Source organism: Crocuta crocuta, unplaced genomic scaffold (assembly GCF_008692635.1).
Source record: "Crocuta crocuta isolate KB4526 unplaced genomic scaffold, BGI_CrCroc_1.0 scaffold190, whole genome shotgun sequence".
Taxonomy (NCBI): Eukaryota; Metazoa; Chordata; class Mammalia; order Carnivora; family Hyaenidae; genus Crocuta; species Crocuta crocuta.
The window spans coordinates 292,433-305,821 of record NW_027527955.1 but is presented as its reverse complement, the minus strand read 5'-3'; positions in this window follow the sequence as shown (position 1 = coordinate 305,821).

Below are 13,389 nucleotides of genomic sequence, written 5' to 3'. Positions count from 1 at the left end.
CTGTGGCTCTTCCCTTTGCACAAGAGCCAATCTCTTCTGTCCTATTCAATAACATCACTTCAGAAATTCCCCTTCTCTCTCTTGCCCCTCCTTCTCTACTGAGCCATTCTCATCAATGCACAAAATGCAATTGTTAAAAATAAAACCTCTCTTCTGACCGCACCTTTCTCCTACCAGGCCATTTCATTTTTTCTGCTTCCCTTTCAAACATAGCAAGGTTTTAAAATCATTCAAACTTGCTATCCAGTTCTTTTCCCATTCCCTCTTGAACCCACTTCAGTGAAGTTAAATCTCAGACCTCATCACATTTGACCTCCCAACCACATTTGAAGCAGCTGATTACTCTCTCTTGTTTGAACCAGTTGCTTCCTGTGTTTCCACTGGTTTTCCTCTTACTATTTTGGCTGCTGAGTCTCAGTCTTCTTTACCTGCTCTTCCCTTCAACTTCTTAATATTGGGGTATGAATGAGTTTATTCCTTACATCTCTTCCCCCCACACCCACCAGCTACATTCAGTCTCAGGATGACCCATCTAGTCCTATGGGCTTAAGCACTATTATATGCTGGAGATTCTCAGTACGTATCTCTAGCTCAGACCTCTCCCTGAATTTAAATTCATATATTTGACTAATTACTTGACATCTCCATTTGGGTGTCTAATAAATATCTCAACTTACCATGTTCAAAATTTATCTTTTCTCTTTCTCCCCTATGATATCTGCTCCTCTGGAAGCCTTTGCCTTCTCTAAAAATGTTAACCCCATCCTGCCAGTTGTTTAGGCTCTCAGAGCTATCTTCAGATCCTCTCTTCTCCTCCCATTTCACATCTAATCTATCAGCAAATCTTGTCTCAGCATTCAGACTATATTGGGACTCTGGTTGTTTCTTGTGAACTCCACTGCTCTCACACTGGTCAACCCCACTGTCCTCTCACTTGGATGATCACAATAACTTTCTAACTTATCTGCATGTACCATCTCTTTTCTCTTCCTATGATTATTCTTAACACAGAGCCCAGAGTGACCCTGATAGATCCCAAGACAGATCATTCCCTGCTAAAAACCTCCAGTGTCTTCCTATCTTATACAAATAGAAGCCTAAATTTTTACAGTGGCCTTCTAAGCCCTATGGATTTGATACTCCTTCCTCTTTGACCTCATCTCCTACTGCTCTCCCCTTTACTCTCTTCTTTTCAGCCATACTGATCTATCTGTAGTTCTTCCAATATAACAGGCATACATCTTAGCATGCTGTTCCCATCCAGAATGCTCATCCCTCAGTGATCCATATGTCTTGCCTCCCTCATCTCACAGACACTTGTGCTCAAATGTCATTTCTCAGTGAAGGCTTCTCCCACCATCCTATTCAAAATTGCAAAACATCTTCCCAAACAGAATAAACACTTCCTATTCTCTTAAACTGCTTTAATTTTTCCCAAAGCACCTCTTAACATTTGACCTATAGTATTTTTCTTATGTTATATCCCAAGCACCTAGAATTGTGCCAGGCATGTAATGAAGTGCTAATAAATATTTGTTGAGTGAACGTCAGTGGATCACCTGGAAGAAGAATTACTGTGTCTCCTCCCAACTGAAGCAATGGTACAGTGGGAAGCCAGAGGGCAGGGAACTACTTTCAGAAGAGGAAATAGCCTTGCATATGCATAAAGCTTCTCCACATAGACCTAGAGAACTAAAAGCAAGTATGATCTTATAAAAACAATAATTGCCACATTACTGAAAAGACAAATTGTGAGTGGAATGACAGAGCAGTTTAAGGTCTTGAATCTCTAGACACTAGAGCAATCAGATACATAATGCAGAATAGTTATATAAATATTTTAAAGACACATTATGATAATGACATATCAGGAATTCATAGAGAACCTTAAAAAACATGAAACTTTCTGGACATGGAAAATATAATTGTTGATGTCAAAATAAAATGGATGCGTTCTATAGATTATATACAGCTAAAGAGAAAATATATCCAAAGAATTTAACCAACACTTACCCGAGAGAGGTATCAAGAAAGTATGAAAGAGAGGTTGAGAGACAAGGAGAATTGAATGAAAAGATCTAACGTATGAATGATTGGTGTCTCAGGAAGATGAAAGAGAAATTTAGGAGGGGAAATATTTTTAAAATGTTAATATTAATATTAATATCATTTAATGATAATAAAAAAATTTGTACTTCCTGGAGGACAGGACACTAAAAAGAAGTTTATGCCTAGAAACATGAAGGGGAACTGCATACTAAAGGTAAAGAAGATCTTACAAATGGCTACAGAGGAAGACAGACTATGGTAAATGAAGTCAGACTTCTCCACAGCAGAAATGGAACTTAAAATCCAATGGAATAATAATTTCAAAATGTGGAGAGGAAATAATTCAACCTAGAATTCAACACTCCACAAAACTCTTATTCAGGGATAAAAGTAAAATAAAATATTTATACATTTAGAAAATGGGAGTGTCTACTCCCAAGAGACTTCTTTCAAAAGAACTTTTAGTTATTGACTTCGAAAAGAAGTAAAATGATTCTAGAAGGACAGTTGGTGATGCAAGACAGAATGGTAGACAATAAATTTGATAAATATATAGGAAAATTCTGATAAATACTGGCTGTATAAAATTACCAACTCAGCATTCAGACATCTGCCCACACTATTTCATCCCAGAACCTCCCTCCTCCACTTAGCACCCCATACTCCATTCTCCACCATACCTCTCAGATTCTCACTGAGCCTCTACTCTGCTTAGCATTGCTCTAGATCTCAAGGGGGATTCAGTGCAGTTTTCTAAAGTTCTTTATTCATGCAGTCCCTACTTTCTCTGGCCTTGCATCCAGCTACCCTGGGAGCACTGAATTCCCATCTCTACGTCTTCTGCCATACCCTACATTCTGCTTGGGCACCACTTCTCTATGCTGCAGTTTGAAAAGTGCCCCAGATGGAAAATCAGCATGAATGTTGAGTGTTGTGTGTTTCTTTTTCTCAAAGTTTATAACTTTGTGCTGCGTACTGTCCATAGCCTGAAAACAGTTACTCCATATATTTTGTATAGGTTTATAGTTGTTTATGGCAGAAAGATAAGTTACTTTTACTCCTTACTGGTTGGAAACAAATCATTAATCATTACGTTTTTAGGTTATGGCCTTCTTTTATGGCTAAAAATGACAAATTATAGCATATAAGTCTATCAGTTTTCTTCAAAGCACTGTTTTTATTGCATTACCACACGTTTTATGTAATGCTTTCAATGTAATTCAATTCTAAGGTTTTTTTCATCATCATTCATTGTGGTTTCTTTTTTGATACATAACATTTTTAGAGTTATATTTTTTAATCTAAAGACATGTACACAAATCTTTATAATCACTTTAAAGCCAAAAACAGGAAACAACCCAAACAATTATCAACAGAATAGACAAATTATTTATTAGTCCAATGGAATTTTACTTAGCAGTAAAAACCACTAAGTTCTAAATATATAACAACATAGTTGAGACTTGAAAACATTATGCTGAAGAAGATGCCAAACATTAAACAGAACATGTATATGATGCCATTTAGTATGAAAGTCTGGTAAAGTCAAAACTCATGGTATTAGAAATCAAAACAGTGGTTACCTCAAGGTGGGGGTCAGGGATTGCAGGCATTGACGGGGGAGGAACAGTTTGGTAGGTATAAAACTCAGTGAAAAACTTAGAAATGAGAGAAATATAGCTTCAAAATTTTTTCTTAATGAAACTCAACTTTTAATCCCTTAATGACAAGCATTCCCAATATTTCCTTCTCTCTCTGAGGTCCTGCCACTGTAGAAGGTTCTAATGCAGCTCCACAGCCCTAGGGGCAAGGGATACCCTGGTCATTGGTCATTGGCTCTCAGACTCTCTTGCTTCTGACAGCAGTGTCCTTCCACTACTTCTGCACTTCTTTGGCTATCTGGTCCATTTTCCTAGACATGCCATGCAACATTCTCTCCAGAGTGGAGGCATCTTTCTAGAGAAGTTACTGAGAAGCATAGTCCCCAGAAACTCTGCTCTGTGGACCCTCAGATGTCTCTCTGTCTCTCTCCTCTTCAGTTCATGGAGAATCTGTCAGGTTTGGGTTTGGGGTCCCCACATTCACTTCTACTTCTCCAAAATATTTCTTCCCCCATACACATGAATCCTCCCCTCTTTTTGAGCATAGGCCTTTGGAAGTACAACCAGGAGAGGGACTGTGTGTCAGATAATCCTGATTCTCCAACTGACCCCACCACCTGAATGAAGCCATAAGCTCAGAGTCAACTCTTTATAAATTGAGAAGACAAAGGGAAAATAAAGAGGAAAAAAAACCCATGGTAATATCTTAATATAAATCTCATTCACATTGTTTTTTTATTTTCTAACTCTTGGCTTTATGGAAAACTCAGGTTCCATTTAAAATTCCAGTTCAAAGATTCAGATATTCTTTTCTTGAATCGATACTACAGTGTGCTCATAATCACCCCTTTTAAAAAGGATTCCATGAGACTTATTCAGTATTCCTTGTTCATCTTAAGTGCTTTCTTGACTCTGAGGGGATTAGTGATATAACAGGATTCACGTTGCTGAATGTTAGTGTCATTAACCACTAGAGTCTGTTAGAAATGGAATTATCAGCTTATATCATCTGTTTGGCACTATGCCATTGGTCTTAATTCTATTTCTACAGCAAGCCTTGTCTAAAGTACATACAAGTTACTTCCTGGCCAGAAAAGGCCCATCCCATTGTCAAGGACTTCTGTTTCATTCTGAGAGTTTCTGCTTAGTTAATGGCTAAGATGGATAAGGGACAGATGAAGTTGTTAGAAGGGTCAAAAGAAAAATATCCTTTGGCAATAACTGATGCAATGTTCTGTAAAATGTACTGAAATAAAAACTATGCAATTGTTAGCAGGGTTGGTTCAGAATTACTTCTTTCCTTGACTTACCTGAGGGCTGTCTCTGACCTTTCTCCTGTCTCATGATTGAAATCACTGCTCCATTAAAAAATAAAAGACGAGAACAAAGAGCACAGTAGCCTTTTAAACCTATCCATTGTAATAAGTGCCCAGTGCGTTAGAGCCTTGTTCAAATACAAGGACAATGTGGCCAGACTGAATTGTCTTACTTAGGAGCAAGCAGGTAGAAACAGAACAAATTTGGAGAGTTTCTTCCTCTTGTGTTGACTTTTGGAGTTAAGGTTGTGTGTTCAGGTTCCTCTTAGACTGGTGAGCCTCAGGGCATTTGGTTTTATTTATGTGTGGACATGGGTATGTAGGTCTTGTGGGGAAAATTTCCCAGTTCCCCTGTGTTGTGCTCTCTACCCTATTTCTCCAGTCCTTATGCTATGGGTCACTGAAGCAACCCAACTGTCTCATGTTGCTGAGTCTCCTAGCCTGTACTCCACATATCAGAGGTAAAGGAAATTGTTATAGATTGAAACTGTCTTCTCTACCTCTCCTGAGAACTATATTTTTGAGAGGTGATTATTAACAACGAGCAAGCAAATGAGACAATTTGGATCTTTTGACATATTCATGGGTCTCAGAGTACCAAAAAGATAAATTACTCTTTCCCAAGACACCTATTTCTAAATGCTGATAAACCACTAAAGTTAATATCTTTGCTTGTCCAACCTTTGGTAGCAATTTAGTATCAATATACTTATTGGATATCTATACTCATATAAGTAATTACCTGCTTACTTAACATCTAAAAACATTAATTTGCTAAGCTAAGCCATTCTTGGAGGCAGTTTCTTACTTCATAAACTGATTTCTAAATTAAACTTTAGAATTTACATATAAAATAATGCTTCTGATCCAGCAATAATTAATTTTGTAATTTATAATTTATATAATCTTACATATGCTTTATTAATTCAATTAGAATAAATTGGCTAAGTGATTTTAAGAATTAGAGAAAGTTCTATATACCATCTTCCATTTTCCTATCACTTTCCCCTAATACTTTTAGTCTAGATTAGCAAAGAGTCTATGCACCAAGATTTAGCAGGTGACAGTTTGGCCAGATGTTTTGCTGCTGCACAGTGAGGGTCACTGCTTTCTAACATCAAATGCTTGGATTCTCACCCACTACTTCTCTATTTCCTCTATTCAGTCATTTCCCATGTTTTACGACTTGTAACTAACTTGCAGTAACTTGCTTCCAAGAATCATATACTATTAGTTATGGGTATGAATATGAATGTGTGGAGCCGAAAGTAAAAGAATACCTTACATGTATAATAACATGACAGGTCTGAGGGTAGGTTGTTGTTGACTTGTGTTCGTCTGTTGCATGACAACATCAGAGCCTCAGGTTCTTTGCACCTGTATTTTCATCCTCCCTAGGTGTGGGAGCTTCTTATCTTGGACTTATTACTTTGGTAATATTTAAATATCTGCTATGTCTTCAGCAAGGCAGAAGAGGGAATATAGGAAAAATACAATACCTGCTGACTATTTTCATTATAAACAGAAAGTAGATGCCATCCCAGAAACACCAGCAGACTTCTGTACAAACTTCATTGGATAGAACTATGTCATAATAACCTTTGGATACAAAGGAGACTGGAGAAGTGGAAAATAGAGTTGTCACACTGCCTTAGAGCAATCATTATCCATCATCCAGTGATGGACATATAATCTCTCTGAACAAAGCAGAGTTATCTTGGCAGGGAAGAATAGAGGATGGATATTGAGAAGGCAATTGCTGCATCAGTATTCAGCTATTCCATCCCCCTTGAGCAGAGAGGAGAAAATTCTTTAATTTAGTGTTCAATATATTTGCTCCTGATTTAGCCACAGTGAGCAATGGGAAGTATTTTGGAGGAAAGGAGGATTAGATAACTTTGGTATTCTCTATCTCTGTATCTGGAAATGGAGCCTGCCAATGGAGGAATGGGAATTGTGGGGGCGTGGGGTCAGAGTTAGATTAGAAGGAAGACAGCTCAGGCTGCTTGTGATATTTGCAGTGTATTGGTGATGGGGAAAAAAACTGACAAGGGTATTAATAAATAAATACTCAATAGTCTCCCATGAGCTATGTTGAAAATAAAGCAGACTAACAGGGTAGAGCCTACCTGGAAGAGAAGTGAAAAACAATGCTGAAACTGAGTATTTCAGATAAGACAGACAGGGAAGCATTCCCTGGGGGGTGATTGACTCAACACAGAGTTATGAGATATTACACATCAGTCATGCAAAATCTGGAGTGTGAACATTCCAGGCAGAGATGATAAGTGCAAAAGTCTTAAGTTAAGAATGAGTTTGACCTGTTTGGAGCAGAAGGAACAAAGATGATAATGGTACTGTGTATGGAAGGGGATGGTAAAGAATAGGAAAGGCCTCATAAACATGGTAAGGAATTTGAAGTTTAAGTGCAGTGAGAAACAAGATAGTGACATATTCCCATATTTGCAGTATATAGGGGTCATTAAAGCATTCTTGGAGGAAATTAGAAATCTGGTATTGGTGTGGTAATTCAGATTTCCTGAAATAACTAACCAAATGTGAATTGGTTTCACTGTTATGCAAGGAACAACACTACAAAGAAGAAAAATTAAATATTCCTCATAGTTGCCACCTCCAAAAACACAAATGTTGAACTTAAAATAATTGACAGGTTATTTGGGAAATCGATATGTTTTCATTAGATGACTTCCTCTAGGTGACCTCTTCAGAAGTGCTACTTCAAAATCAAGTGGATGGGTGGACTTCTGGTTTCCAGCAGTAAAGAACTTGGAAATTGTCAGTTGAGTCTCATCACATACACGTGCGCGCACACGCGCCCACACACCCCTAACGAAACTGAAAATCAAAAACTTTTCTTAGATCTGCCAGAGAATTGAGGTTACAGGGTAAACCATTACTCTCAAAATTGGAGGAATAGAGAGACAAATGTATAGAATCACAACTTACTTAAGTAGAAGCCCAGGAGCAGAAACCACCACTGGAGCCAATATTGGGGTGGGAAAAATTAACCTCTAATTGATGAAGTGCTGGAGGCTCAGAGTGGAAAAGACTGAGAGTTAAAAACTCCAGAGGCCTAGACTAAGGAAGGTCCATACACTTGTGAATTTTACCCCCAGGCCTACCATATTATCACCATAAAGATTATAGAAAAATCTCCTCATGCTTCTGGTGAAGGGAAGGGTGAAGGGAAGAGCAACTACTTTGAAATACACACACAGAATTCTTTTCTTTCTTTCTTTCTTTCAAAGTTTGTTTATGTAGAGAGAGCTGGGGAGGGGCCAAGAAAGAGAGGGAGACCGGGAATCCCAAGCAGGTTCCACGTTGCCAGCATAGAGCCCCATGTGGGACTCAAACTCACAAACCATGAGATCATGAGGTGAAGAGTTGGATACTTAAGCGACTGAGTTACACAGGCACTCTGAGAATTTGTTTCTTAAAAAGGCATATCCTCAAAGGAAACTATTTTATCAGAACGTAACCAACCTGGGGGAAAGTAAATGTCCAATTGTCTGTAGGAGAAGAGAAATATCCAACTCATATCCTGTGGTACCCTCTAGTGTTCTTATCTCACCCAAGGGAGTGTGGTTAGTGAGAAGCCACAGCCCAGGGCACAGCCTTACTAAAAAACTGAAACCTAATTGTAAGAGTATAGAACTAACCACGTGCCCCCCCCACATACACCTTAATACTATTACATCAGTAGGGCTCCTGTATAACAGATTATAGTGGAAAGGACTGCATGCATCATCATATTTAAGAAGAAATCTCTACAGAAACTAAAGAAAACAGGAAAGTTGAAAACAAGAGCATCAGAGGGAAATTTAGCCTATAGTGCACCTTCAGACACAGTAAACACAGCCTAACTCTTACTGTGATGAACATAAAACCTCACACTAAAGGCTTGTTTACCTCATTTCTTTATACCCAGTATGTCATGTTCAGTTTGTCAGTAAAAACAATTTTAAGGTATCCTAAAAGACAAAAACAACAATGACAAACAAAACAAAATAAAACAAACAAACAAAAACCCTCACAAAACCCCACAACTTGAAGAGGCATAGCAAGCACCAGAACTACACTTAGATATACCAGAGATGTTAGAAGTACCAAATCAAGAATTTGAAACAACTATGATAAATATTCTAAGGGGTCAAATGGAAACAGTAGACACCATGCAAGAACAGATGAGTGATGTAAGCATGGGGATGTAAAACTCTAAGGACCAAACAAAAGTAACTGCTAGAAATCAAAAACACTGTAGACAGACCGGGAGGCAAGATGGCGGAGAAGTAGGGAGCTCGTACATTGCAGATCTCACACAGAAAAGATCTGAAGCCATAGGAAACCTTACAGAATCCAAGAGATTGGGAGAAAAAGGATGCAGAATCCACGGAGAAAGGCTTTTAACGTGAGTGCGAACTGGGGGAGATAAAAATGGGCCGGGATCAGAGACTCAGAGGGAAGGGGGCTATCCCCCTCTGCAGGGAGTGAGAGGGGAAAGAGAGAGGCCGAAACTACTCAAGACATGGTCCCGGTTGCTGGGGAACAGAAAAACCCTCCGCTCGGGGCACAGAAGGACCCTGCTCGCCAAATCCCTGCGCACCAACTCGTCCTGGAGGGGCCACGCGCCCACCGTGCCTCAGTGCTCCTGCCTGGCTGGACCCCTAGAGGAGCTGCGCGCGTACCGGGCCTCTGCGCTTCTGGCTCTGCTGGATCCCTAGAGGGGAGGCGAAGGGCTTCAAACTGGGAGATTTGCCCGTGAGTTCCTATTTTGGAAGGACCCGTTTTCCCCTTCTCCAGTGGACCCGAGGCAACCCCCAGGCAAACCCCTGTCCTTGCTCGCCAACCCTACCTGGAGGAGAAGGGAGCAGCGATTCTGGTTCAATCCCCAGGGCTAGGCAAGAGGCTTGGAATTGCCCTGAGGGGATCGCCTGCGAGGTTGTGTCTACTGCAATTTCAGTGGGGCTCGCGGACTGGGATTTGGAAACTAGGCCTGGCCTGGGTTAAAGAGCGCAACCCACTTTGGCTGCGCCCCTGGCACGGGGAGTTTACACACCCAAAAAAGTGAGGTGCAGTGCTTGGTTCAAGAAGGGACTGGAGCGCTGCCACTCTCCTCCCCACAACCGCCAAGGCAGAACTCCCACCTGATGCATTGGATCAAAGCACGCCTATCACTGCTAGAGAGCTGCCCTCCTCTTTTTTTTTTTTTTTTCTTCTCTTTTTTCCGGAACACTGAACTGAAAATTCTGGTCACCGGCTTGCTTAAACAGTCACATTTAGTCCATTCTGTAGATGTAAATTCTACACCTACCTACCTTTTCATCTCTGTCTCTCAGGAGTAAATAGACTATATAGTTTCTCTGGATAACACCACCATCCTTCTCTCACCTCTCCAACCATATTCCACCCTTTAGCTCTTTGAAAACAGCTTCTTATCCCTTCTGCCTGCTCATTCTATTTCCAATTTTGCCTCATCCCCGCCCTGTCTTCTCTCTCTTTCTCTATGCTCCTCAACCAGCACTACATACACACGGCTATTTAATTATAGCTGGGAAATCTGGTTATATGCTTTAAACCGTTCTTTCTCCATCGGTTTTCTTCTTTTTTACTTTTTTAATGTATTTTTTATTTTCTATTATTCGCCTTCCCTCCTCTGTCTTTTCTCTTAGCTTTTTCGTTTTCCCTCTCGGTTTGCATGTTTGTTGGATTTGTCTGTGCGTTTGTGTGCCTCTGCTCCCTGTGTGTTTGTCTGTCTCTTTTCTTCTCCAGGGCTACCTCAAGAAACAAGTCAAAGTACACGTGGTGGAGAATCCCAAATATCACTACGAGTAGGAAAATAAAATAACCAAGGTCTCAACAAGAGAGACCAAGAAATACCATTCAAAAAACACTTTCTGAAACAATAGGCCCTGGAGAGTCAAAGAGTCTTCTTGGGTACAGCAGCACTCACAGGTGCGGAGAGCATAACAAGTCTTTAAAACTAACAAGAGATAGAAAGCTAACCAAAATGGGGAAACAAAAGAGCTCTCCTCCAAAGAAATTCCAAGAAGAATTGACAGCTAAAGAACTGCTCATAACAGATATAAGCAGCATAACTGAACAAGGTTTTAGAACAATGATCATAAAATCAATCGCTGTGCTTGAAAGAAGCATAGAGGATATCAAAAAAACTATGCCTACAAACAACATGGAGCATAAAAATAGGCATGATGAATTTAAAAATGTGATAAATGAGATACATAATAAATTGGAGGCATCCAATGCACAGACTGCAGAGGCAGAAAGGAAAATAAGTGATTTAGGTGACTCCATTATAGAAAAAGAAGAAACTGAGAAAAAAAGAGACAAATTGATCCAGGAACATGAAAGAAGAGTTCGAGAGCTCAGCGATATGGTCAAACGCAACAATATCTGTATCATAGGAATCCCAGAAGAGGAAGAGAGAGGGAAAGGTGCTGAAGGAGTCCTGGAACAAATTATAGCAGAGAACTTCCCCAACCTGGGGAAGGAAGTAAACGTTGAAATACAAGAGGCTCAGAGGACTCTCCTCAGACATAATTTGAATTGATCTTCTGCATGGCGTATCATAGTAAAAATGGCAAAATATAAAGACAAAGAGAATTTTGAAAGCAGCTAGGGAGAAAACGGCCCTAGCATACAAAGGGACACCTATCAGAGTGGTGACAGACCTATCTACTGAAACTGGCAGGCCAGAAAAGAATGGAGGAGATCTTTAATGTGATGAAGAGAAAAAATATGCAGCCAAGAATCCTCTATCCAACAAGCCTGTCATTCAAAATAGAAGGAGAGATAAAAATCTTTCCAAATAAACAGAAATTGAAAGAATTTGTCACCACTAAGCCAGCCCTACAAGAAATCCTGAGGGGGACGCTCTGAGGGAAGTGTTGCAAGAAACGAAGATACCAGAGACACCATAACAAGCATGAATCTCACAAAGGACATAAAGACTCTAAACGCACATATTTCAATAATAACACTGACTGTAAATGGGCTGAATGCTCAAATCAAAAGACATAGGGTAGCAGAATGGATAATAAAAGAAAATCCATCTATTTGCTGTCTAAAAGAAACTCATTTTAGACTGGAAGATACCTTCAGGTTAAAGGAAAAGGGATGGAGAAATATATATCATGCTACTGGAAATCAAAAGAAAGCTGGAGTAGCTATACTTATATCAGACAAACTGGACTTTAAATTAAAGACAATAACAAGAGATGAAGAAGGGCACTATATAATAATTACAGGGTCCATCCATCAGGAAGAACTAACAATCATAAATGTCTACGCACCGAATATGGGAGCACCTAAATATCTAAAACAATTAATCACAAACAGAAACAAGCTTATAGATAAGAATGTGCTAATAGCAGGGGACTTTAATACTCCGCTTACAGCAATGGATAGGTCAACCAGACAGAAAATCACTAAAGAAATAACGGACTTGAAAGACACATTGGACCAGATGGATCTGATGGATATATTTAGAACTTTACATCCCGAGGCCAGGGAATTTACTTTCTTCTCAAGTGCGCATGGCACATTCTCCAAGATAGATCACATACTGGGACATAAAGCAGCCCTCAATAAATTCAAAAGAATACAGATCATACCATGCACACTGTCAGATCACAATGCTTTGAAACTTGAAATCAATTACAGGAAGAAGTCTGGAAAACCTCCAAAAACATGGAGGTTAAAGAACACCCTTCTAAAGAATGAATGGGCCAATCAGGCAATTAGAGAGGAAATTAAAAAATATATGGAAACAAATGAAAATGAAAACACAACAATTCAAAATCTATGGGATGCGGCAAAGGCAGTGCTAAGAGGAAAGTACATTGCTCTCCAGGCCTATTTCAAGAGATTAGAAAAAGCGCAAGTGCAAAATCTAATAGCTCACCTAAAGGAACTAGAGGCAGAGCAACAAGAACGCCCTAAACCCAGTAGAAGAAGAGAAATAGTAAAAATCAGAGCAGAAATAAACGACATAGAGACATAAGAAACAATTGAACAGATTAATGAAACCAAGAGTTGGTTTTTTGAAAAAATAAACAAAATTGACAAACCTTCAATTTTCAAAAAGAAAAGATAGAGCATCCACATAGACAAAATCATGAATGAAAATGAACTTATTACAACGAACCCCTCAGAAATACAAGCAGTTATCAGGGAATACTTTGAAAAAGTATATGCCGACAAATTGGACAACTTAGAAGAAATGGACAAATTCTTAAACACACACTCACTACCAAAATTCACACGGGAAGAGATAGAAAACCTGAACAGACCCATAACGAGTGAAGAAATCGAATCAGTAATCAAAAATCTCCCAACAAATAAGAGCCCTGGACCTGATGGTTTCCCTGGGGAATTCTACCAGA